The 15,151-nt window shown below is 39.6% G+C and overlaps 1 long non-coding RNA gene across 1 annotated transcript; it reads right to left on the bottom strand.

The window, feature by feature from the left end:
• Positions 1 to 9,632: 9,632 nt before the first annotated feature.
• On the bottom strand, positions 9,633 to 11,674 carry LOC148098271 (uncharacterized). The gene is made up of 4 exons (XR_015716575.1): positions 11,434 to 11,674; positions 10,554 to 10,762; positions 10,210 to 10,390; positions 9,633 to 9,838 (listed from the first exon to the last, which is right to left on the bottom strand). It is a non-coding gene; the product is annotated as an uncharacterized LOC148098271 (long non-coding RNA).
• Positions 11,675 to 15,151: the final 3,477 nt, after the last annotated feature.

Here is a 15,151-nt window from a genome sequence, read left to right as displayed (position 1 = left end):
TTCATAGCTGAATCTTGGGTTAGCAGCCTCTTCTCCTATAATCCCATTAGCTTCATCAAGCTCAGGCCTTACTGGTGGAGGGAATGGCTGCCAAATTGTGTGCATCTGGAACATATTTTCAGAGTCCACATAAGGATTTCTGAAATTCACATCCGGGCAAAGCTGTTTTAAAGCCATTTAGCAGATTTATGGAAATCCCATTAAAGTGTAACTGACTGAAGTCAGTGCTGTAGAAATTGGAAGGTACAATGTTGTGACAAAAATTGACTGGGCTCATTTTTGAAAACGACGTCCTATGAATAAACTGTGGAAGCACAACTGAGAAAGAGAGAGTTTGAAAAGACAGATGCCTGATGACATCACTCCTTGTGGCCATTGATGAAAACGAGTTAACAACTTCATGAAATACATTAGGATAAAAAAATAAAGCAGCACAATGCATCCTGGTTGCTGTAAAGCAGAGTGACAGCAGGAAATAGGTGCTTTGCATATTGTCTCCCCTAATGGGAAATTCTCACTTACCTGCAAGGTCATTTTCACACATGACTGCTTCATTGATTTAAAGGGCATTTTAAGGCAGATATTTTGAAATCATACTAAATATTTGTTTTTGATATCTAGAATAAATTCGTATTTTCACTGGAAAATGCAAAGCAGAAAAGAAAAACAGCTTGCTGGGGATGTGGGATGCTGCAATGAAAACAACAGCAGCCGATCTTTAACAGATCTTTCTCAGAGCTGTGTCTTTTATGACATTCACTTTGAATTAACTCCATATGATGCCCAAACAATTAGCTAAATTAATATTTAATTAAGCCTCATATTTAATTACGATTAAATATGAGGCTGCATCTGCATCAACACTGTAACCGCGATAAAGCCAGTGCACCCATGTTTAGTAGTTGTAATTCTTACAGTGTTTGCCACCTTACTTTGAGGAGAATGAATGCTAATGTAAGCAAAGCTGAAGCTGATGGGTATGTCAGTCCTCCATGAGGGGACCCTGACGGTACAGTATGCACCAAAATCATCAGTCTATCCTGTGTTTTAAACTATTTCAGTTTAAAATATATATATTTTAAAATGTGCCAGAGAGCGATGGGCGTATGGCAAATAACCATGGCTATAAATCTGATGAAGGAAAAGCTTAAAAAGCTTAAACTTGTGACAGATACACATCAGCATTGCCAGGCCCAGACCTATCCTGCTGGCATAGCTTAAAGGATGTGTAAGTAAGCATACATAAGTATGAGAAGAATGGTGTTACAATGCATGTTAAATGCAACATCCATTAGCTATATAAATGTAACAGTAAGGTGTGTTATTTCTATAGCGCCAAATCACAATAACAGTGCTTTATATATTTTAAGGTAAAAACCCAACAATAATACAGAGACGCTCCAACAATCAGATGATGCCCCTAAAAGCAAGTGCTCGGCGACAGGGGGAAGGACAAACTCCCTTTCAACAGGATGAAACCTGAGGCAGAACCAGGCTCAGGGAGAGGCGGCCAACTGCCATGACTGGCTGGGAGAGAGGGGAGGAAGACAGGGCAAAGACATAGAGACGCAGAGATTAATACTAACCAATGATTAAATTCAGAGTGATGTTTAAACACACAGTGAGTGAAAGAAGGTGAGTGAAATAGAAACAGTGCATCATGGGGAAGCCCCCAAGCAGCCTAGACCTATTGCAACGTAACTAAGGGAGGTTCAGGGTCATCTGATCTAATCCTAACTATATGCTTTATCAAAAAGAAAAGTTTTAAGCCTAATCATAAAAGCAGATAAGATGATCTGTCTCCTTAATCCAAACTGGGAGCTAATTCCACAGAAGAGGGGCCTGAAAGCTGAAGGCTCTACCACCCATTCTACTTTTTCCTAAATATCCTAGGAACCACAAGCAAGCCAGCAGTCTAAAGAAATAGGCACCAAACACACTGCAATCAGGAGATGACATTGTTTCATACAGTAAGTCATGAAACTGCATTAAAAACAGTCTGCCAACCGCAATGGGAAACAGTAACAACAATGTTAATTGCTTAACCCATAATCAGCAACAGTTTCTGTTATTATTTTAAATAGTTTTTGCAAGAAAAAAGTTCAATATGGCTTCTAAATACAAATATTCTCAATTTTTTTCCTTCTACAACTATTCAAAACAAAAAGTGTATCAAGGATGAGACTCACATAGGAAATATCCCGTATGTGTTAGAAAAAGCTTGTGGGAAATTTTGTTTTCATGCATTTTTGGCAGAAACGTGTTTAAAAGCCAACAATCCAATGTAACAAAAAAAGGAATCTATCACAATAACCGCCGACCACAACAATGTGCCAGGAGAGCCAGCTCAATAAAACTCAGCGTCCAATATGGCCCGCCATGAAATGATCGACGGTGTAATGAAGAAGCTAATGAGGGGGATCAAGATCGCTGCAGAGCCAATAAATCAACACAACTGTGCCTACAATGATACAGGAGCAATCAGTAATGCTGGTCAGTGTGCAGGGAGCAGAGGGAGGATGGGGGCTGGGGGACGGAGAGGGGAGGCAGACATGGGGGTTGACACTTTAATGCAAGTCAATGTCTAGAATATCCTGGTTTTATTTGTCTTTTAGAAAAGCATAGCTTCAGTGTGAAGTCAGCATCTAATGAGGAAATCATTCAGTAAAAACTTCCTGTCTAAATATATATAAATGTGATAATCACTACAATTATATTTTTGATGGCACTTTTCCAGGTAAAGACTGTCCTTAGATCCTGTCTGAAAAATCAATACGGCTCTGCTCTGATCAGCACACTGTGAGGAAGATTCCCAAGCGTAAGCAAGTTGAAGCAGAAGGTCAATCAACACTTCAGTCCAGATGCATCTGCAGGGAGGCACTTAAACAGCACCTTTTTGAAATCATTTAAAAATCATTAGTCCTCATGCTGAAATCAGAGGACAGTCCTCTGTTTCAGTCAATACTGATCAATTATTAATTGCAAATATTTACAGAGTGGGACTGAAAACAAAACGTTTTTCTTCCTCACAACAAATCAACCAAGGTTGGCATGTTTCTGCAGTTAGAGTACGTTGTAGCTAACACATACCAGACTTGCTGGTCAAACCAGAGCCACAAGGGTGACCAGGAAACTATTTTCACCCCAAAATCAATACACATTAGGCACTGTAGTGTAGTGATTCTCAGACTAGGGGTCTTGACCTTTCTACAGAGATAACTAGAGAGCAGCTCATTTTGGGAGGAGGGAATACAAAACAACTATATGTATATATAAGAAACATAAAAGCCTCAAGCCTGAATTCATTCACAATAAAAAAAATAGTGAAAAGGTTCCACCAAAAATCAGGTATGTAGACACGGTCAAGATGATCTGCTAATATTCAAACTGAGATTCGAAACGGTGACCAGGGGTGATTTAAGTGACTTTGAATGTGCTCTTATCTGCTGGGATTTTCCCACACAACCATCTCTAGGGTTTACAGAGAAAGATTTTAAAAATGTCCAGTGAGCAGCATGTTTCTAGGTGAAAATGGTTTGTTGATATGTGGGGTCAAAGGAGAATGGCCAGAGTGCTTCGAGCTACTTTGAGCTGATAGGAAGGCAACAGTAGCTCAGATAAACTCATTATAACCAAGCTATGCTTGAAAGACCAAATCTGTCCCCTTTTGACCACAGTGTGTGCTCAAATGGCTTCCACAGTCACCAGATCAGACAGTGAGCGCGAGGGTCCATGCAAGTACCCACAATTGCAGAGTATTTACATTGTAAATAGTATTATATTATATTTTCTTTGTTATTTACTGTGCTAAGTGCCTTCCTTTTACTTTATATCTTGTACTTTTACTACGGTTATTTATTACTATGCTACTTCTTGTTTTATTGCTGCTGGCCTCTGTGAGCTACCAAACAAATTTCGTTGTATAACTACAATGACAATAAAGTTCTTCTTATCTTATCTTATCTTATCTTAAAATGTGTCTATACAGTGAGCGTGTACCCTGGGCAGTGGACATCAAGCAGACCTGTATAACAGGAATGACTATTCATCTGTGGGACCTCCAGCTGTCTTTACTCACAAAATCAAGCGATAAAGGGTAAAACCTGCAAATTACTTTTAATGCCCAGAAGAAGAAAACTGTGTTTGTAAAAAGAGTTAAGATTGTTTAGAACTCTATTGGAAAACAGTCCTCCCTTGTTTTATAGTTTTTTTTATAGTTTATGGGCTCCGTCAGTAATTATAATTCCTACTAAATACAACACTATCTTAACTTTGCACATCAGTAAATAATTCCTTTGGTTTCTCATACAGAGCTGCTCCACACTCAGTATGTCTGGTTCTTAAAAACTAAGATGACGACACCAAAAACGCTCAACCTGAGGCTTCATGGCCGCACTAATAGCTGGAGATGTCCCTTTACAGTCTTTCTACTCTGCGTATAAACTATTAATGGAAATCTATTTTATGAGAAGCTGTGTAAATGTTATTAGAGTTCAAATATTGGATTTTATGCTATTTTATATTAACTGTCCGTTGTTAAAGTTTTTATAGTTTCATTTTTAAAGTCCTTCTTTGTTTTTGAGTTTCAATTAGTTTAAAGTGGTTTTTTCTCTGTTTAGTTTTTATTGTTTAAAAATGTTTAGTTTTAGTTCAGTTTGTATTCATGTCAGTGTTAGTTTTAGTCCTTTGACATGGAGGACATGTGCTGGAGGCAATATTTAGGAAAAATCAGTACATGTATTAAATAAAAACAAAGGCCTTCTTTAAAGCATTTGACTCTTAGTCTTATAGACATCCAGAGTCTCAATAAACATGCTCATCAAAGCCTCAGGCAGGTTCTTCGATCTAATACATTTACTTTTATTTCAGTTCACTAACACCCCTTTTCACATCAAGTGTTGACAGTTTAGTTGTTCATTATGATGAATTGCTACCACTGTAACCCTATATATTTGACAGAAAATAGGGGAATGCATATATCCCCCCTTTAAATAAATACTTCAAATGCATGACCAAACAGGTACATGTACACTGAAAGTATTAAGGCAGGGAAATAGTACTTCTTTGAGCAAAGACTAGATGCTGATTAAAGAAGACAACCTTCAGCTCTGTGTGAGTTTTTCCAGCGTGCACAGCCTTTGTGCCAACACAACTGAGAGTGGACCTGACCAACATTAAATATTCATAACAAAATAGGCAAAATCATATGCAAGGCAGGATTTAGTATAGGCTAAGTACTGCATATACAGTGTTAAGCCTACTACTGTGAATAGACCTTCATGCATAATAATGCCAGAAAAGGCTAATGGTGGAGGGTGCATCCTGGTGCCTGCAGACGCACCATGGAGAGCCAGGTGCCCAGGGGAGGGATTGGCAGAGTCAAGCTCACTCAACACACATGCAAATGCCTGTTGGGGATTTCCCTCCACCGTGCACTTAGCGATAGCCAAGCAGATATACCCCTATAATGCTGTTACATAGATGAACATCCCTGGTGACAGACCCTGATGCCATGCCCAGTTGCCCTCCATTCAAGAGCAAAAGCAAACACACACTCAGTCTGAAAACATGCAGAGGTTGCCAACTGAAAATAATGAGGAGATATCAGTATTTGCAGAAATAACATATTAAATCTGATCAAGACTTTAATTAAATGATCCAGACCATGTGTGGAAGAAATATTTAATTCAACGCATTTAAATGACAATAGAGTCTGTCTTTGCTGGGCGCTGCAGGCAGCTTGTATTGTGTCCCATGTTTGATTTGGGACCCAACCAGTGTATTTACATAATCTGAATTAAATGTAAATCAAGCCGTTTCATCTGCCTGCATCAGTCTCCCTGGATTTGAGGGGTTAAAAAGTGTGTGCTCAAAAACAGCACCTCTCAGCATGGGGGGTGGGCACCATTGTTGAGAAATCTGGAGTTAAAGGCCTGGAGCCTCTTCATTTCAGCTTCCTCTGCGTTTTTAAAAATCTAGCCCAGATGCCCCCTTGAAGGAAAAGGGGCATCCAGTTTGTATTTGTGATACAATTCACGTAAATGAGGCAGTTTGGCCTTAATCCTTGCCTAATTAAGTGCCAGTCTGCTGAGGCAGACTGCTAAGGGCCAAAGCGCAATACCTGTCGAATTATGGGAACAGCTGGAGATCAGCAGATCAGCACCACATTATTATCCTGCTCATTTATCGAGAGCCTAAAACAGGGGGACTCTCAACTCCAGTTGGCCGTCTTTATTTCTGTTGCTATTCTTTCCCAATTGGGCTAATAATTTCCTGGAATCTGATGATGGGAAAACAAGAAATTTTGTGGATTATTCACCCAAAAAGCTGTAAGACTAACTGTCTGTAAGCTTTTCTTCCCGCTGCAGCAGCCAGAAAATGGCGATACCTCTGAAATGTTCTGCATTAATTAATAAAAAACCTCATCAAATTAGCATTAAAATAATTATGGAATGAATAATGAATAACACCGAGCTGTTTGCCAAAGGGAATTTAATTAAACAATCAAAATTCTGTGTGTGGTGAAACAGTTCACGGTGATGCTCTGCTTTTCTTCAGTGCTTTGATTTACTGTCAAATATGCAGGAGGTGCTCTAAGATTATACACTTCCAGCTTTGTAAAAATATACTGTAGCATCCAGGAAAAGTGTTATAAGCCAGTGCTGTGACCTACATAGTAGAATTTACAATTCTCCCTCTGTGATCAGCAGCTAATCAAGGCTGCCCTAGTTAGGCAATGTTACTGAGCGCCAGAGTGCAGGCAGTGTTGGCGGGCAAAATTCTGCAAAAGTCTCCTTTACATGAAAAAACCTTTATCAGATAACGCAAACAGTCTGTTGTTCACCACATGTGTTATAAAAAAATTAATTAAAAAAACATGAACATGTATTTATTTTAATGTGGGGGTTGATCTCCCTTAATTTAGAAAACAGTGCTGCTCTTCGGCGATTCCTTTTAATAATAATTTATGTATGTTTTACTATTAGTGGTAGTGGTACATACCTTAAGTAAGTCTCTTCTATTGCGTTTGGATGTACCGCCACCTGCTGGCCACTTTGAGCTGGTGCTGGTGGATTAATGTCTCATCATAGCCAGTGTAATGGAGCAGTGAGGTATGTAATTAAAGCCTCTAGTTCAACTGCATTTTACAGTAACTTTCTAATAGTTCAATGACTTTTGTGTTGGCATGTAGTTTAAGCAATTTATTAACTTTTTAGTAACTTTGTTTTGTTCGCTAATGTGCTTTGATTGTATAAATTTCTTGTGTTTGCTATTTATTCCTGCTGCCTTACTATTTATATTTTACTCCTGCACACATAACTTTGTTGTACGTGTAAAATTACAATAAAGAGATATTCTATTCTTTTTTCCTACCTACTGAAACTGCACACAATTCTTGGCCATTGCTATTTAAATTTAACTGAACCCTGCAAAAATGTTTCCTTCCTCTGAATTTTATCCCTCTTAAAAATCTCAGGTGGATTGTTTTGAATTAGGGCCTCAATCTTTGAGGAGCTGAAAATCGCCACAAAGATCATCAGCTCATCCATGACTATTTGGGTGTCATTTAGTCTCAAGTGTTGATTGATGGTATTTAACGTTTAGCATATTCAAGGGATAAATATAGATCGGATATTTTGTTGTGTAAACAAGCTGATACATTTTACAGTGAACTGAGTGCGGGACTGTTCTGGAGTACTGAGTATCTGTACAAGTAATAAGTGTTCTGGGAAATTTTAGAAGGACTCATGAGCATATTTGTTATTTCTTTTGGGATTTGTTTGTTTTTTATTAAAAGTTGACATGAAACGTTGGGTGGAACAGCGGTGCAGTAGTTAACACAATGCCTCACCGCAAGAAGGTCCTAGGTTTGAATCCACTCAGGGACATTTCTGTATGGAGTTTGCATGTTCTCTCTGGGTTCTTTGCACACTCCGTAGACATGCATTGGTTTAGTTTATTGCTTATTCTAAATTGGCCATATGTATGACTATTGTCTCAATCCATGCGTTACCCCAGTTACTGTCTCTCCTAAGATAAGTGAAATAAAATGACAATAGCAGTCAAACTGATACTTTACCAAGGAAAGAAAATGAAAAATGAAGCGTCACAAGTACAATGTTAATTTACTTCATGGTGTTCAATACCTATACAACTGATAGTTGATCTTTAACTAGTGTTAGATATTAACACTCAGATATCTTGGTCCGTATTGACATGATAGCGTCACAAAGTTGCTGCACATTAGTCAGCTGTGCATCTTCTGTTCTACCACGTTACATCTTAGGCCTAGGGGTAACCTGAGCAAGTGCAAATGCTATGGAGCCATTTATCGACTTCAGCAGTGAGCTATGCCAAAATAACAAACAAAAGACCTCTAAAAGGTCCTTAATCTTTCCAAAATAAAAATCAAACAAAAGACAATTTGCTACCTAAATTCCAAAAATAAGAGAAAACTGTTTTTTAACAAATAAGGTTTCTCACTCCTGAAAGGCTGCTGCATTATTTACAAAGGGTCTCATCTAGAACTAATAACACCAGACACACTTATACTCATTAAGAAAGTGTGGGACAAAGGTTTTCACACAGAAACACTCAAGTCTACCATCAGAAACACTAGCTGTGTCCCAATTCAGGGTCTGCACGCTCGAAGTACGCATTTTAAGTGTGATTATGTCACCGCCACGCGACGACGGCTGTCCCAATCCGAAGTGTACTTCAAACGCATACTCCAAATGCGCCGTCGATTTCCCCAAACATCAAGAGTGGTCCGGTGCACGCTTCGTGGTCCCATATATCCCACAATTCATAGCGCGGCGGTGGGTGTGGATAATTTTGCCGCAAAATACGGCAGGAGGGAGCGGCCGAAGAGTGAACTGTCAAAAGTAAGTACTGAATATGACGTCACTTATTTATGTGCGAATGTTTAATAACGAAGAACATTAAAACATTGCTGTTGGCCACATGTTGGCAAAGTTGTGTGACATTAGTGACGTTTGTACTTTCAGCGTTAACTTAGTTGTAAAGCCTATATATATATATATATATATATATATATATATATATATATATATATATATAGTGAGATATATATCTCACCATATATATACCCAGATAGCAAGGAAACATTGAAACAACGTTGAGTCAATATCAGGCGACGTCATTGAATCAACGTTGAAGTGTGACGTTGACCTAACGTCACTCTTGCACCCTTTTTTAATGTTGAAACAACGTCAGGTTTTGATGTTGAATCAATGTTGAAACCTGACATTGAAACAATGTCAGATTCTGATATTGAAACACTGTTGAGCTATGGTGTTGATTTTCCACCTCTTTCGCACAGTTGCTTTTTATTAAAACAACAGTTAAATCATGACTGGAAATCTACCTTTCTTTATAGGTATTTTAACCAATACTAAACTACTGCATGTTTCCATCAATACTTAAACCACCTAAACACATAATTGTACTTATTCCTCAAATTGGACACCCTTTATAAAAAAAAAACAACAACAAATGTCTCACAATGTATCATGTCAATATTAATATCCTAAAATAAGAAAGCATTGCATGTGATGTAACAGAGAAAAAAAATAAACAAAAAAAGGTCAATAGGCGTGTTTCGTTTGCTAAATACTTTATTAAAAGACAGTTTCCTATTTACATTTATATGTTTCACAGAAGTTTGTAATTTTTTACTCTGGGATGGGGATACATGATGTGCGTCCTGCACCACCCATACCCATACGATCTGGGGCGTATCGGAGCCATTTCTGCACTGCTTGTGCAAAGACAAACTTGGACATAGAGTTTGCCCCTAACTGCTGCGTCAGGCCATCTAGGAAAAAAATACACACACAAACAAAAAAAGTGAATTAGAGCACATGAATAAGCTCTTGTTAACTGTCTTCAGCGGGGAGAAAGTATGTAAACTCCTAGGCTGATAAACATGAAAGTCACCAGGCGTAAATCTGCAAACTGCCGCATTTGATTCCCAAAGAGCTATGAGCTGTGATAAGTGATAAGTCTTAGCATGGTGTGCCGTGTATCCTTTAAAACAAAATAAACATGGGGTCCTCGGGCTGTACAACTACAACCCGAGGACTAAACAAGCCAAAGACCAAAGACTCCATCTCCAGCTTAACCGGACATGAAAGTCTTGTTATTAAGAAAGACAAAGTAATATAGCAAAAAAACTGTAAAACTTACCACCATATATGCATTTGCAGAGCGCTGTATCTTTAAATGCCATTTTTTGCTTTGTCTGGTCCTTGGTTTTTTTCCCTGCCCAGTTGAGTACCGAGGCCAGCTCGTTTGTAATGGCATAAGCCATTACACGGCGGACTCGCACCTCCAGTGTGGTCCCTCCAATCAAGGCAAAGCGTCTCACCTATAGACACATTTTAAGAGATGGAATTAGCGTGTCTCATGTCTTAAATGTGTATGCAAGTGCTTGTGTGTTTAATCAACAGGCCGTTGTTATGTATTTAAATCACATCTGACAGCTATTACACTTTATAGTTACAAAGTGTACATAACCTTTATATACTTACCATTGCCTTATTTGCCTCTTATGATTGAAAAGCTGCCTCTGCATTGTTTAGCTCCTCAATGTTGTGCAAGGGCAAATCCAGAGGCAATACCCCAGCATCTACCGATTCATTGCAGCAGGGATGGCGGATGGCTCTGACCTCCTCACGGAGTTCGTTAACAGCTGTCGTCAGGTCTGACAGCATAGCTAATATCTTTTGTGAGGTCGCATCTGTTTAAAAAAACAATTCCAGAAAGATTAATGGCTTAAGCAGTGAGAGGCGAAAAACTAATATATAAATAATAAAACGCAGTTTACCTGTGGACAAAAGGTGCAAACGCAAGGTAGGTGAGCGTGCAACGTAAAGTTAGGTGAGCGTGCAACGTAAAGTTAGGTGAGCGTGCAACGTAAAGTTAGGTGAGCGTGCAACGTAAAGTTAGGTGAGCGTGCAACGTAAAGTTTGAATTGAGTGCGAATCGAAGCGGGTGCTCTCCAATCATTAAAAGTAACAAAGTCATTGAACACATTTATACAGTTACCTTTACGTTTATCAATCATATATCACAGATTTACAATTTTTTGTAGTACTATGCTAAAAAGCAACTACAGAGCGAAAGTCTGGGTCAAGCGCCGAGGCGACGGCAAGAACAAAGGAACCCTCGAAGCGTTAAGCTAGCTTTGTAAGGGAATATAACGGAAAAGTATGAAACGAAAATGTTTTCTTTGTTGACTTTGTTCGCAGTGCAATTTATTTGTTGCCGGATTGTAAGATGAAAGTAGACACAATTTCGGGCTCCCACATTTTGTCCGAAACTTTACATTAACAAGTTTGTTTGTTTTTTTACTGTTATTCAAATGCAACCGTGGAAATAACGAATAGAACAAAAGTCATTCATTCTTACCTTATATTAATCGTGGTGCAGGCCAGTGCAGTGCATGAACTGATGCCTTCTCCGGTCAATTCCGCTGAGAGTAAATCTAATGTCCCGCTCTACTGTACAAGACAATGGTTACCTGAAGGGATGTACCACTGTGAGAGGGGGGGCTATGGAATAGTCCAAGTGGTAGCAGCTGTAAGCGGTTTCATCAGTATTTCAGTGTTGTTTCAACATTGGATTTGTGTTGACATTTCAACCCTGACGATTCTGATGGTTCAGATGGAAAATCAACATCTGTTCAATGTTTCCTTGCTATCTGGGTATATATATATATATATATATATATATATATATATATATATATATATATATATTAGGGGTGCAACGATACAACAAAATTCACGGTTCGGTTCGGTTCGATACTTTGGTGTCACGGTTCGATATTTTTTCGATACAAAAAAAATGTTCATGCCTTTTTATTAATTTGTCATTTATTAAATTTTCACGGCACATTCTGCACCACATCTCTGTGCGTTCATCATTTGTTTGAAGCCAGCTCACCTCCTGCAACCACTTTTCCGAGAATACGTGCTTCTTTTGTGGTTCGGACTCCTTCTGACATTTCTTTGGAGGTGGAGGAACATCACAGTAATTGCTTAAAGGAGCTTCTTCGACATCTTTAAGAGTTCTAAACAAATGTCTGTCCTCTTCCTTAAAATCTTATGTACGCAAACACGCGTTGCAACTTCTTATCTTGTGCGGGTTTTTATTTTGACAGCGAATGCGCACCTGCGGACCACTTATGTGCAGCCCTGGTTATTTAGCTCGTCATATTGCAGCCACAGAAATTCTTTTGTCCATGAAACCATAAAGCTGCACTTTCTTTTTGCCTTATAGTCTGATTTGTCATAACCTTTCCGTTTTGTCACTTCTTCACCCTGACCTGTCTTATTTGGCTCAGCAGAACTAAAATATATATCTTGCTGCTTTTACACACGCACTAACATAACGCTCAGCGATTCTCTGCGCGATCAACCTCTCACATGTTTAAGCTGCGGGAGATTTCACTTGTCATGTTTGCATAGTAAGCTAACGATTGATAAGACGATGTCAGAGGAATTGGTGCGCAAATTATCATCACTCACCAATCAGTACTGTAGCTTTCTATACACAGTTCACGCGATTGCAAAGTGAAAGCAAAAAACAAGCGCAAATTCAAACGCGATTTCAGTATGTCACATATTGACAGTGGCCGATGCCAATGACATAATTACCCAGCTACATTTCCGAAAGAATGCAAAAGCATTGACATATATTTTTCCTTCCTACGATAGGCCGACGGGCAGGGCAGAGATAGATTTTGGTAGCCCGACTGGAAAAAAGCCCCAGGACGTCGGGCTAGCGATTTTGCGAGCCCTGTATCTGATTGAGGAATCACTCATCTTTGGAAAAGAGAGTTTATTATGGAGAAATGTCTCTTTCCAAAATAAAAGCTATACTATACGCTTCTTCTGGGCTATATTCTCAGCAGCATATTAAACATATCAGGTCCCCATAAGGAGAATCATGTGCTAACGGCTGTCTAAATGACTCGGGTAAAGTTTGTAGCATGCGTGCTTGTTTTTGTCTGCTTCCACTTGTCTTTGCACTAGGATCATGTCGGAGTAAATGTGCAGTCATATTGGTTGTGTTCCCACTAGTGCTGTCAGCGTTAATCTGAAATGACGTTAAGGTCACAACACGGCAAATCTCCGTTAACGAGCTACCGCGGATCGCCTCATGAGTGGGGCTGGAAGACGTCAACACATTAACGAGCTAACTGCGCTAACACACTAGTTCCCACCAATTGAGCATTGCTGGCACATCCAACATACTGTTTTACTTTTGTCCATGACACGCTTACCTTCAGGGTCATACGTCACATGAAAACCAAAATAGTTCCAAACGCCAGATCTGAATGAGGGTGGGGGAGGTTCAATTTGCCATGTTGCAACGAGCTTAACTTCTGTCTAGCTAGCTTGCCCTGTGCTCAGTGAATCTGTGTTCGACTACTCCGCCTAGGCTGCACTGTCGAGCGCAGATCCACTGAGCGCTCAACACAGACAGCATCGTCAGAAGGAAAGTTGATAAAATAAATTAAAAATGTTGTATCGTTCGATACATATGCGTACCGAACCGAAAGCACTGTATCGAACGGTTCGATATCGATACGAGTATCGTTGCACCCCTAATATATATATATATAGTGAGATGATTTTAGTCTCATGAACAACATTAGCTAATTGTTATTTACTAACTAATCATGAAATAACTGTTCAATACAGAAATGAAGCCCAACAATCATGTTTTACAGTCCCGTGGTCTCAGCCTCAACTAATCAAAGTGATGTCATGACAAAAATGAATGACCAACAAAACATTTTTCTCCTTCATTTCTGTCTGTCGCTACCCGATCCGTACCGGAAACCCGATCGGTACCCCGCATGCGCGAAAGGTGTCTACTTCCGGTCGTAGCGTTTTACGATAGTTATGGGTCAGAGTATCGGTTAAGATGTTAAGAATAATAAGTATATCTTAAAATGTTTGCAATAATGAAGCATTTCAGTACAATGTAGACAAAAACGAAAAATAAAAAGATAGTTACGGATCGGGACTCCCCGATCCTTACTGCGCATGTGCAAAGTCGGACCGTACAAATCGGGTCTACCCGATCCGTACCGCGCATGTGCAGATGTTTTCTTCTTCTTCTGTTCGTTTAATGGCAGTGTACTCCCCAGTGTACGAGGATACTGCCACCTGCTGACCGAGCGAATGAACCCCATTGTAAAATGAATTGGCGTCATTACAAACGTGTGTTAAATTTGATTTAGTGATAGTCGAGTGTGTTTATGTTTGTCTGTGAGGAGAGGATTGACTGGAATAGTGATGATGATGTCCGCTATCACTGTCAATTGTCAGTAAACACTTAATCTGGCTGATGAATCTTCACGTGACACATTGCTAAATCAATATTATTAAGTCTGTAATTAGGCGCCATTCGTCTTATTTTACGGCGCTGTTGTTCAATCGGGGAAGGCTCTCTGTTGAGGAGAAAAGCATTACTTTGTTTGTATACGGATTATCCATTGTTTAAATGTCCCGGGCAGTCGAAAAGGAGGCAGAGCTGTTGAGAAATGCTAGGAGCTAACTGGGCGCTAACCGTATCATTCAAATATATTGACTGTCGCAATGTTGGCAAAGAGAGGAAGTGACGTAAGATTTGCGCATGCGGGGTACCGATCGGGCTTCCGGTACGGATCGGGTAGTGACACTGTCACATGATGCTGTATGAGACGTTTCTCGCGGTTAGTATCATGGTTGCTAGGCAACCTGAACAGCGCGACGAAGGCTAGACCGTCCCATTTCACAAGCCTCTCACTTCCGCACTTCTCGTACTTATAGTACGCACCGTACATAGTACTTGTAGTGCGCATACTTCAAGCGTGCAGACCCTAAATTGGGACACAGCCACTGGCTGTTTGTTGGGTGGTGGAGGTGGTTAGGAGTTGGCTGCCCAACCAATTATTCAATCTGGGAACAGGAATGAGTTCAACCCAGCCACTCAGCAGGCCCCAGATCTTGGGTCATAACAACCACATCCTAAAGATGCTCCATTGGACTGAGATTTGATGACTGTGGAGGACGTTTGACTACAATAAATTTATAATTTTCAAAACACCAGCTTGAGATGGTTTGAGCTTTGG

This window comes from Neolamprologus brichardi, chromosome 16 (genome assembly GCF_056152115.1).
Source record: "Neolamprologus brichardi isolate AB-2024 chromosome 16, ASM5615211v1, whole genome shotgun sequence".
In the NCBI taxonomy this organism is placed as follows: Eukaryota; Metazoa; Chordata; class Actinopteri; order Cichliformes; family Cichlidae; genus Neolamprologus; species Neolamprologus brichardi.
The sequence above is the reverse complement of the archived record's forward strand: the minus strand, read 5'-3'. Positions and strand labels throughout refer to the sequence as shown.